This window comes from Tachypleus tridentatus, chromosome 3 (assembly GCF_004210375.1).
Source record: "Tachypleus tridentatus isolate NWPU-2018 chromosome 3, ASM421037v1, whole genome shotgun sequence".
NCBI lineage: Eukaryota > Metazoa > Arthropoda > Merostomata > Xiphosura > Limulidae > Tachypleus > Tachypleus tridentatus.
Window position 1 is genome coordinate 115836659 of NC_134827.1, and position 11285 is coordinate 115847943.

The following is an 11285-nucleotide window of genomic DNA, read 5'->3' on the forward strand; positions in this document are numbered from 1 at the left end:
TTCAGACTGTCAAACAGAGTTACATACAGTTATATACAGACTGTTAAAGATGTTTTGTTATTATCAGTCAGCACTGTTTTCAGATTCCTCGAGTTTCGTTGGACATGCCTCTTGAGTTGAAGGTGTTTGTCTGGGAATCACACTTGACTAGTTCTGTCTGCAGAGACTGGTTTTGGTTCTGTGTTTGTTAGAAACTACTTAACAGAATGGCGGATATGAGACGATCTTTTGTTGGAAGGTTAAAAGAAGTCCATCGTCAAATGTTAACTCGAAAGAAAGAATAAATTTTATGAGGAAAATGAATTCAAAGGTGAACTTTTGTTCTCTTACAACAAGTAGCTTGTAACAGGACAGCAGAAACATAACACATATCATCTTCCTGTCTCAACAGGTGTTATTGTGTGCAGATCACACTATGGAGTCACATAGTATAGAACACACATGACTTACTAGCTTATTTCTTCATAGGACAGAAGTTAACTTACAGCTTCCAATTTCAGAAGACAAGCCTGTGTGTCAAGTGGATATTTTCTCAAGTGCATTGGACAGCTGGCTTTGATTGTTAATCTGTGAAGAGAAACCAAATATAGCATGGTTAATCTGTGAAGGAAAATATACAAAGTAGAGTTTCTTGTAGGTTTACTTGTAAAACAATAAGAAATGGAAGAGGATTACTGTCATTGGTGGTTAACCTTTCAAAACACAAACGTGTCTGGTATTCACGAGACAGGAGTGGAAAGAGATACAAAATAAGACATTTTATTTGTTGTTTAGAATATAAATATGAAATCAAAACAGGCTACGTGGCTCTGGTAGTTACACTGTAAAACTAAGCCATTGATTCATTTATCTAACGATCTGAAAAATAAACAAAACATAATTTGTAGGTTAAAGCGTGCAAAGATAAATAAACTGTATATCTGTATTTGATGGCTAAGGTGTGATAAACTAACACAGGATTATTGTGTAAAACCAATCTATAGGTGTTAGACAATACTGTCCTGACTGGTATACTAGTATAAAACTAAGTTATATGTGTTAGAGTATACTATCTTGACTGGTACACTAGTATAAAACTAAGTTATAAGTATGAGACTACATTGTCCTGATTGGTACACTAGTACAAAATCAAGTTACAGGCGTTAGAGTATACTATCCTGACTGGTAGAGTAGAAAACTGCGATACAGAAAGCTTGTTTGGCTGATATATTTCTATAAAGCAAAGTTCTCCAACAACAGATTTCTTCCTTAACTGATAGATTGATATAAAGTCATGCTGGCCTGACTGCTAAACTGATATAAAGTCAAGCTGGCCTGACTGCTAAACTGATATCAAGTTAAGCTGGCCTGACTGCTAAACTGATATAAAGTTAAGCTGGCCTGACTGCTAAACTGATATAAAGTCAAGCTGCCTGACTGGTAAACTGATATAAAGTCAAGCTGGCCTAACTGCTAAACTGATATAAAGTCAAGCCGGTCTGACTGCTAAACTGATATAAAGTCAAACTGGCCTGACTGCTAAACTGATATAAAGTCAAGCTGCCTGACTGGTAAACTGATATCAAGTCAAGCTGGCCTGACTGCTAAACTGATATCAAGTTAAGCTGACCTGACTGCTAAACTGATATCAAGTCAAGCTGGCCTGACTGCTAAATTGATATCAAGTTAAGCTGGCCTGACTGGTAAACTGATATAAAGTCAAGCTGGCCTGACTGCTAAACTGATATAAAGTCAAACTGGCCTGACTGCTAAACTGATATAAAGTTAAGCTGCCTGACTGGTAAACTGATATCAAGTCAAGCTGGCCTGACTGCTAAACTGATATCAAGTTAAGCTGACCTGACTGCTAAACTGATATCAAGTCAAGCTGGCCTGACTGCTAAACTGATATAAAGTCAAACTAGCCTGACTGCTAAACTGATATATAGTCAAGCTGCCTGACTGGTAAACTGATATCAAGTCAAGCTGGCCTGACTGCTAAACTGATATCAAGCTAAGCTGGCCTGACTGGTAAACTGATATCAAGTCAAGCTGACCTGACTGCTAAACTGATATATAGTCAAGCTGCCTGACTGGTAAACTGATATATAGTCAAGCTGCCTGACTGGTAAACTGATATCAAGTCAAGCTGGCCTGACTGCTAAACTGATATCAAGCTAAGCTGGCCTGACTGGTAAACTGATATAAAGTCAAGCTGGCCTGACTGCTAAACTGATATCAAGTTAAGCTGACCTGACTGCCAAACTGATATCAAATTAAGCTGGCCTGACTGCTAAACTGATATAAAGTCAAGCTCTTGAATGCCACTAACAGAAAGAATGGGAAAAATGAGAAACTCGAAAACTGAAGTCGTGCATACGAAATGTTCAGTTTTGTGAAACGCCCCCTGGTCTGCAAAGTTACAACGCAAGAAAGCGGATTTCGATACCCATGGTGGGTAAAGCACAGATTGTGCAGATTTGTGCTTCACTTCAAACAAACGTATTATTTCAAGTCTCTCGAGCTAAGTTTTATTTTGCACGATTTGGGTGTTGACTCGCTTAAGGCAAGTACCACATGACACTGCGTTTCAACGGCCGTTACCCGTTGTCGCAAGGTTCCGTCTGTCAAGAAATTATGGGATATTCACGACCAGAAAGTGCTGCGTTTGTGGAGATATATGGGCAGTTGAAAACTATCTAGATAGTTTAATATATCGTTACACTGAATTTTAGAACGTGTACTTTTGAGGCCGTCAAAGGCGATGCACAGAAGTGTGTTAATTTACTAGACAGACTAGCTTCGGTAAGCACAATTTTTTGTGAGGGGACTGAACTTTGCTCAACTCTATTGTAACAAATAAAGGTCGCTGATAACACTATGTGTTTATGTCGATTAGAAAAAATCTTACCACACTATAATATATCATTCGAGGCAGTAAAACGAAAATTTCTAGACATAATAAGATTTTCACTGTGAGACAGTGTTTTACATCAATATGTAATCAATATGTAAAATTTTCTAATTTATAAAAATAAAAGAGCGTGTCTGCGCGCGCGCGCATGTGTGACCACTGTAACTCAAGAAGGAAAGAACTAGAAACATGAAATTTTGTACCCGTACTAAGTGGATATTATTGTTGTGCAAGTGGGTATTATTACTTGTCTATGTTCGTGAATTTGTGCACGAGCGCATGCTTTCGTGAGGCTTTTGTATGTTTAACATGAAGCACAAAGATACACAATGAGCTATCTGTGCTCTGTCCACCAAGAGTATCGAAACCCGGTTTCTAGCGGTGTGAGTCTGCATAATACCTCAGTGCCAATAGGGGGCTTTGGTGAGGCAAGCTGGCGAAAAACCAAATTGGAAAAAATATGCCATAGCTCCAAGGAAATAGCGTAGAAACTTGAAATAATGCACCTATACTAATTTGACCGTGAGGGTATGCAACTGAGTATTATTACTTATCTCATTTACGTGCGTGGATGCGAACGCTTTTTTTTAGCAAGGAAATCCAGCTAAAACCAGATAGAAAAGGAATGATTCTTTATATTACAAATAGAAATCACACTAACATCAACAACACATTAACATAAACTACATATTAACATATACTGTACATTAACATAAAGTGTATATATACATAAAGTATACATTAACATAAACTGTATATTAATATTAACTACATATTAACATAAACATTATTATTACTTTTATTTTAAGTGTAGGCGCAACTTCTCTTTAAAAACAGAAACACAAATTACACAAACACATGTAATGATCTATCCAGATAGTGCCTGTGTTGTCATAATCTATACAGATGGTGTCTGAGTTGTAATAACCTATAAGGATGGTATCTGAGTTGTAATAATCTGTCCCCCGCTGGTATAGCGGTAAGTCTACGGATTTACAACGCTAAAATCAAGGATTCGATTCCTCTCGGCCAGCTCAGCAGATAGCCCGATGTGCTATAAGAAAACACACACTGTCTAGCTTACATTTGTTCTTGTAGTCACACACACACACACACTGTCTAGCTTACATTGGTTCTTGTAGTCACAAACACACACACTGTCTAGCTTACATTGGTTCTTGGTGTCACACACAAACTCTCTAGTTTATATTGGTTTTTTGGTGTCACACACACTCTAGCTTACATTGGTTCTTGGTGTTGGATATGTAATGCATAACCTTTGTTTGCTTGTAATACAAAAAGCTACACAACAGGCTATCTTTGCTCTGCCCGCCACAGTAATCGAAATACACAGAGATGTTTAGCGGTGTGAATCCTCAAACATACCGGTGTGAGTCTTCAAACATACCGGTGTGAGTCTTCAAACATACCGGTGTGAGTCCTCAAACATACCGGTGTGCCACTGGGAGCTAATCCTTCATAACTAACTTCGGGTATTATAAAGAAACAACTCATAAGTATATCCATGTTTCTTGTGTTCTGTATCTCTAGATCAAACTACTCATGAGTTATGTAAGTATATCCAGGTTTCTTGTGTTCTGTATCTCTAGATCAAACTACTCATGAGTTTTGTAAGTATATCCATGTTTCTTGTGTTCTGTATCTCTAGATCAAACTACTCATGAGTTATGTAAGTATATCTATGTTTCGTATGTTCTGTATCTCGAGATCAAACTACTCATGAGTTATGTAAGTATATCTATGTTTCGTATGTTCTGTATCTCGAGATCAAACTACTCATGAGTTATGTAAGTATATTCAGGATTCGTATGTTCTGTATCTCTAGATCAAACTACTCATTAGTTATGTAAGTATATCCATGTTTCTTGTGTTCTGTATCTCTAGATCAAACAACTCATGAGTTTTGTAAGTATATCCATGTTTCTTGTGTTCTGTATCTTTAGATCAAACTACTCACGAGATATGTAAATATATCGAAGTATCTTGTGTTTCTGTATCTCTAGATAAAACTACTCATGAGTTATGCAAGTATATCCAGGTTTCTTGTGTTTTGTATCTCTAGATCAAACTACTCATGAGTTATGTAAGTATATCCATGTTTCTTGTGTTCTGTATCTCTAGATCAAACTACTCATGAGTTATGTAAGTATATCCATGCTTTTTGTGTTCTGTATCTCTAGATCAAACTACTCATGAGTTATGTAAGTATATCCAGGTTTCTTGTGTTCTGTATCTCTAGATCAAACTACTCATGAGTTTTGTAAGTATATCCATGTTTCTTGTGTTCTGTATCTCTAGATCAAACTACTCATGAGTTTTGTAAGTATATCCATGTTTCTTGTGTTCTGTATCTCTAGATCAAACTACTCATGAGTTATGTAAGTATATCCATGTTTCGTATGTTCTGTATCTCGAGATCAAACTACTCATGAGTTATGTAAGTATATCCAGGTTTCGTATGTTCTGTATCTCTAAATCAAACTACTCATGAGTTACGTAAGTATATCCATGTTTCTTGTGTTCTGTATCTCTAGATCAAACTACTCATGAGTTATGTAAGTATATCCATGTTTCTTGTGTTCTGTATCTCTAGATCAAACTACTCATGAGTTTTGTAAGTATATCCATGTTTCTTGTGTTCTGTATCTTTAGATCAAACTACTCACGAGATATGTAAATATATCGAAGTATCTTGTGTTCTATATCTCAAGAACAAACTACTCATGAGTTATGCAAGTATATCCAGGTTTCTTCTGTTTTGTATCTCTAGATCAAACTACTCATGAGTTATGTAAGTATATCCAGGTTTCTTGTGTTCTGTATCTCTAGATCAAACTACTCATGAGTTTTGTAAGTATATCCATGTTTCGTATGTTCTGTATCTCGAGATCAAACTACTCATGAGTTACGTAAGTATATCCAGGTTTCGTATGTTCTGTATCTCTAAATCAAACTACTCATGAGTTACGTAAGTATATCCATGTTTCTTGTGTTCTGTATCTCTAGATCAAACTACTCATGAGTTTTGTAAGTATATCCATGTTTCTTGTGTTCTGTATCTTTAGATCAAACTACTCATGAGATATGTAAATATATCGAAGTATCTTGTGTTTCTGTATCTCTAGATAAAACTACTCATGAGTTATGCAAGTATATCCAGGTTTCTTGTGTTCTGTATCTCTAGATCAAACTACTCATGAGTTATGTAAGTATATCCAGGTTTCGTATGTTCTGTATCTCGAGATCAAACTACTCATGAGTTATGTAAGTATATTCAGGATTCGTATGTTCTGTATCTCTAGATCAAACTACTCATGAGTTATGTAAGTATATCCATGTTTCTTGTGTTCTGTATCTCTAGATCAAACAACTCATGAGTTTTGTAAGTATATCCATGTTTCTTGTGTTCTGTATCTTTAGATCAAACTACTCACGAGATATGTAAATATATCGAAGTATCTTGTGTTTCTGTATCTCTAGATAAAACTACTCATGAGTTATGCAAGTATATCCAGGTTTCTTGTGTTTTGTATCTCTAGATCAAACTACTCATGAGTTATGTAAGTATATCCATGTTTCTTGTGTTCTGTATCTCTAGATCAAACTACTCATGAGTTATGTAAGTATATCCATGCTTTTTGTGTTCTGTATCTCTAGATCAAACTACTCATGAGTTATGTAAGTATATCCAGGTTTCTTGTGTTCTGTATCTCTAGATCAAACTACTCATGAGTTTTGTAAGTATATCCATGTTTCTTGTGTTCTGTATCTCTAGATCAAACTACTCATGAGTTTTGTAAGTATATCCATGTTTCTTGTGTTCTGTATCTCTAGATCAAACTACTCATGAGTTATGTAAGTATATCCATGTTTCATATGTTCTGTATCTCGAGATCAAACTACTCATGAGTTATGTAAGTATATCCAGGTTCGTATGTTCTGTATCTCTAAATCAAACTACTCATGAGTTACGTAAGTATATCCATGTTTCTTGTGTTCTGTATCTCTAGATCAAACTACTCATGAGTTATGTAAGTATATCCATGTTTCTTGTGTTCTGTATCTCTAGATCAAACTACTCATGAGTCTTGTAAGTATATCCATGTTTCTTGTGTTCTGTATCTTTAGATCAAACTACTCACGAGATATGTAAATATATCGAAGTATCTTGTGTTCTATATCTCAAGAACAAACTACTCATGAGTTCTGTAAGTATATCCAGGTTTCGTTGTGTTCTATATCTCAAGAACAAACTACTCATGAGTTATATAAGTATATCCATGTTTCGTATGTTCTGTATCTCTAGATCAAACTACTCATGAGTTATGTAAGTATATCCATGTTTCGTATGTTCTGTATCTCGAGATCAAACTACTCATGAGTTATGTAAGTATATTCAGGATTCGTATGTTCTGTATCTCTAGATCAAACTACTCATGAGTTATGTAAGTATATCCATGTTTCTTGTGTTCTGTATCTCTAGATCAAACAACTCATGAGTTTTGTAAGTATATCCATGTTTCTTGTGTTCTGTATCTTTAGATCAAACTACTCACGAGATATGTAAATATATCGAAGTATCTTGTGTTTCTGTATCTCTAGATAAAACTACTCATGAGTTATGCAAGTATATCCAGGTTTCTTGTGTTTTGTATCTCTAGATCAAACTACTCATGAGTTATGTAAGTATATCCAGGTTTCTTGTGTTCTGTATCTCTAGATCAAACTACTCATGAGTTTTGTAAGTATATCCATGTTTCTTGTGTTCTGTATCTCTAGATCAAACTACTCATGAGTTATGTAAGTATATCCATGTTTCGTATGTTCTGTATCTCGAGATCAAACTACTCATGAGTTATGTAAGTATATCCAGGTTTCGTATGTTCTGTATCTCTAAATCAAACTACTCATGAGTTACGTAAGTATATCCATGTTTCTTGTGTTCTGTATCTCTAGATCAAACTACTCATGAGTTTTGTAAGTATATCCATGTTTCTTGTGTTCTGTATCTTTAGATCAAACTACTCATGAGATATGTAAATATATCGAAGTATCTTGTGTTTCTGTATCTCTAGATAAAACTACTCATGAGTTATGCAAGTATATCCAGGTTTCTTGTGTTCTGTATCTCTAGATCAAACTACTCATGAGTTATGTAAGTATATCCAGGTTTCTTGTGTTCTGTATCTCTAGATCAAACTACTCATGAGTTTTGTAAGTATATCCATGTTTCTTGTGTTCTGTATCTCTAGATAAAACTACTCATGAGTTATGCAAGTATATCCAGGTTTCTTGTGTTCTGTATCTCTAGATCAAACTACTCATGAGTTATGTAAGTATATCCATGTTTCTTGTGTTCTGTATCTCTAGATCAAACTACTCATGAGTTATGCAAGTATATCCAGGTTTCTTGTGTTCTGTATCTCTAGATCAAACTACTCATGAGTTTTGCAAGTATATCCAGGTTTCTTGTGTTCTGTATCTCTAGATCAAACTACTCATGAGTTATGTAAGTATATCCAGGTTTCTTGTGTTCTGTATCTCTAGATCAAACTACTCATGAGTTATGTAAGTATATCCAGGTTTCTTGTGTTCTGTATCTCTAGATCAAACTACTCATGAGTTATGTAAGTATATCCATGCTTTTTGTGTTCTGTATCTCTAGATCAAACTACTCATGAGTTATGTAAGTATATCCAGGTTTCTTGTGTTCTGTATCTCTAGATCAAACTACTCATGAGTTTTGTAAGTATATCCATGTTTCTTGTGTTCTGTATCTCTAGATCAAACTACTCATGAGTTATGTAAGTATATCCATGTTTCTTGTGTTCTGTATCTCTAGATCAAACTACTCATGAGATCAAACTACTCATTTTGTAAGTATATCCATGTTTCGTATGTTCTGTATCTCTAGATCAAACTACTCATGAGTTATGTAAGTATATCCAGGTTTCTTGTGTTCTGTATCTCTAGATCAAACTACTCATGAGTTATGTAAGTATATCCATGTTTCTTGTGTTCTGTATCTCTAGATCAAACTACTCATGAGTTATGTAAGTATATCCATGTTTCTTGTGTTCTGTATCTCTAGATCAAACTACTCATGAGTTTGTAAGTATATCCATGTTTCTTGTGTTTCTGTATCTCTAGATCAAACTACTCATGAGGATATGTAAATATATCCAAGTATCTTGTGTTCTGTATCTCTAGATCAAACTACTCATGAGTTCTGTAAGTATATCCAGGTTTCTTGTGTTCTGTATCTCTAGATCAAACTACTCATGAGTTATGTAAGTATATCCATGTTTCTTGTGTTCTGTATCTCTAGATCAAACTACTCATGAGTTATGTAAGTATATCCATGTTTCGTGTGTTCTGTATCTCTAGATCAAACTACTCATGAGTTATGTAAGTATATTCAGGTTTCATGTGTTCTGTATCTCTAGATCAAACTACTCATGAGTTTTGTAAGTATATCCATGTTTCTTGTGTTCTGTATCTCTAGATCAAACTACTCATGAGTTATGTAAGTATATCCAGGCTTTCTTGTGTTCTATCTCTAGATCAAACTACTCATGAGTTATGTAAGTATATCCATGTTTCTTTGTGTGTACCATGTATCTCTAGATCAAACTACTCATGGAGTTATGTAAGTATAAACTCCATGTTTCGTATGTTTTGTATCTCTAGATCAAACTACTCATGAGTTATGTAAGTATATCCAGGTTTCGTATGTGTTCATCTCTAGATCAAACTACTCATGAGTTATGTAAGTATATCCATGTTTCTTGTGTTCTGTATCTCTAGATCAAACTACTCATGAGTTTTGTATATCCATGTTTCTTGTGTTCTGTATCTTTAGATCAAACTACTCATGAGTTATGTAAATATATCCAGTATCTTGTGTTTCTGTATCTCTAGATCAAACTACTCATGAGTTATGCAAGTATATCCAGGTTTCTTGTGTTCTGTATCTCTAGATCAAACTACTCATGAGTTAGGTAAGTATATCCAGGTTTCTTGTGTTCTGTATCTCTAGATCAAACTACTCATGAGTTTTGTAAGTATATCCATGTTTCTTGTGTTCTGTATCTCTAGATCAAACTACTCATGAGTTATGTAAGTATATCCAAGTTTCTTGTGTTCTGTATCTCTAGATCAAACTACTCATGAGTTATGTAAGTATATCCATGTTTCTTGTGTTCTGTATCTCTAGATCAAACTACTCATGAGTTATGTAAGTATATCCATGGTTTCTTGTGTTCTGTATCTCTAGATCAAACTATCATGAGGTTTGTAAGTATATCCAGGTTTCTTGTGTTCTGTATCTCTAGATCAAACTACTCATGAGTTATGTAAGTATATCCAGGTTTCTTGTGTTCTGTATCTCTGATCAAACTACTCTGTAAGATCAAATCAAACTACTCATGAGTTATGTAAGTATATCCATGTATCTCTAGATCAAACTACTCATGAGTTATGTAAGTTATCCAGGTTTCTTGTGTTCTGTATCTCTAGATCAAACTACTCATGAGTTTTGTAAGTATATCCATGTTTCTTGTGTTCTGTATCTCTAGATCAAACTACTCATGAGTTATGTAAGTATATCCAGGTTTCTTGTGTTCTGTATCTCTAGATCAAACTACATGAGTTATGTAAGTATATCCAGGTTTCTTGTGTTCTGTATCTCTAGATCAAACTACTCATGAGTTTTGTTATGTAAGTGTATCTCTAGATATCCATGTTTAAATATTCAGAAGTATCTTGTGTCTGTATCTCTAGATCAAACTACTCATGAGTTATGTAAGTATATCCAGGTTTCTTGTGTTCTGTATCTCTAGATCAAACTACTCATGAGTTATGTAAGTATATCCATGTTTCTTGTGTTCTGTATCTCTAGATCAAACTACTCATGAGTTTTGTAAGTATATCCATGCTTTTCTGTGTTCATGTATCTCTAGATCAAACTACTCATGAGTTATGTAAGTATATCCATGGTTTCTTGTGTTCTGTATCTCTAGATCAAACTACTCATGAGTTTTGTAAGTATATCCATGTTTCTTGTGTTCTGTATCTCTAGATCAAACTACTCATGAGTTTATGTAAGTATATCCATGTTTCTTGTGTTCTGTATCTCTAGATCAAACTACTCACTGAGTTATGTAAGTATATCCATGTTTCTTGTGTTCTGTATCTCTAGATCAAACTACTCATGAGTTATGTAAGTATATCCAGGTTTCTTGTGTTCTGTATCTCTAAATCAAACTACTCATGAGTTATGTAAGGTATATCCATGTTTCTTGTGTTCTGTATCTCTAGATCAAACTACTCATGAGGTTATGTAAGTATATCCATGTTTCTTGTGTTCTGT

The 11285-nt window shown here is 34.7% G+C and overlaps 1 protein-coding gene across 1 annotated transcript in view; it reads right to left on the minus strand.

Annotated features, from left to right (window-relative positions):
* Positions 1 to 11285, minus strand: part of LOC143246174 (gamma-aminobutyric acid receptor alpha-like) — a 317756-nt gene that overhangs the window by 162946 nt on the left and 143525 nt on the right. The window lies entirely within an intron of this gene.